Source organism: Schistocerca gregaria, unplaced genomic scaffold (genome assembly GCF_023897955.1).
Source record: "Schistocerca gregaria isolate iqSchGreg1 unplaced genomic scaffold, iqSchGreg1.2 ptg000038l, whole genome shotgun sequence".
Taxonomy (NCBI): domain Eukaryota; kingdom Metazoa; phylum Arthropoda; class Insecta; order Orthoptera; family Acrididae; genus Schistocerca; species Schistocerca gregaria.
The window spans coordinates 999,254-1,000,391 of NW_026061701.1; the positions used below are offsets into that span (position 1 = coordinate 999,254).

A 1,138-nucleotide genomic window follows, 5' to 3' on the forward strand; every position below is an offset into this window, starting at 1 on the left:
AGAACTGGAAAAACACAAGCGTGACAGCATTCGAACCTGTAACCTTCAGATCCGAAGTCCGACGCCTTATCCATTAGGCCACACGGTCACTGACGACCAACATTTACATGTATACGACTCATCTCGAAACGCTCACACCCCTGAGGATTTGTGTTTTCGTTCTACACAGCCGCTGCCCCTTGCTCTTTCCCACCCATTCGTTACATTCAACCTCTGACGTGACCGACCAAATATAGACTGAGAAACAAGACCACACACTTTGTGCATTCGGAATCGAAGGCAGGGCGACCCTCGCCGCATTTGCTACGATTGCCATTTGCTACTTCTGCAAAGGCGGCGGCGGCGGCGGCGGCGACGACGACGACGACGACGACGACGACGACGACGAATATCGCGAGAGGCTCTGAGATATGTGAGAAATACATCTATAAAATGTAATTCAGACTGCCTCGTCCCACCTTATGCTGTACCGCTTTGGCAAATGCTTTATCTGCGCCATTCGCCTTAATCGCATCTGAGAGTGATTCTTAAAAAAACGCCTGTCGCTAATTGTTCGTCATCACAGGTACTGTTTGCTATACGGCCACGACGCGCAACTGATTTCCAAAATTCATATTTCTCCTGTAAGGATGGAACTTACGACCCCTGGTTTATTAGACCAATGCTCTACCACTGAGCTAAAGAGGCGCGGCCTAGCGGTACTCTTGGGTACTTCGTCCTTACGGTCGTCTGCATCATCAGACTTTAGCTGACAACACTTCATATTACCGGCTAATATTTGCAGCTATGGCGACAAATTACTGCTTGGCTACACATCTGACACGTAACCGATGTGCTCTCCAAACAACAACACTTGCATTTCAGAACATGTCTTTCACACATGTCTACAAAATCACCTTCACCTTCAAATACAGCTTCCTTGCGACTGACAGAGACGTAGGCAAAGTTTAAAGTTGCTATTTCCATTAAATCTCGTTAATCAGAAAAACGGTAATTTACACTTGCAGCGGAACAAAATTCCGTTCCGCCCAGCGTCTGGCTCGAACCCACGACCCTGGGATTAAGTGTCTGACGCTCTACCGACTGAGCTAGCCGGCTACCTCGGTGAATACCTGCCGGGTAGCACGTCACACAGTAC

General features: G+C 48.4%; 1 non-coding gene across 1 annotated transcript; it reads right to left on the minus strand.

Annotated features, from left to right (window-relative positions):
• Positions 1 to 615: 615 nt before the first annotated feature.
• On the minus strand, positions 616 to 687 carry Trnai-aau (transfer RNA isoleucine (anticodon AAU)). Its single transcript has one exon. It is a non-coding gene; the product is annotated as a tRNA-Ile (tRNA).
• Positions 688 to 1,138: the final 451 nt, after the last annotated feature.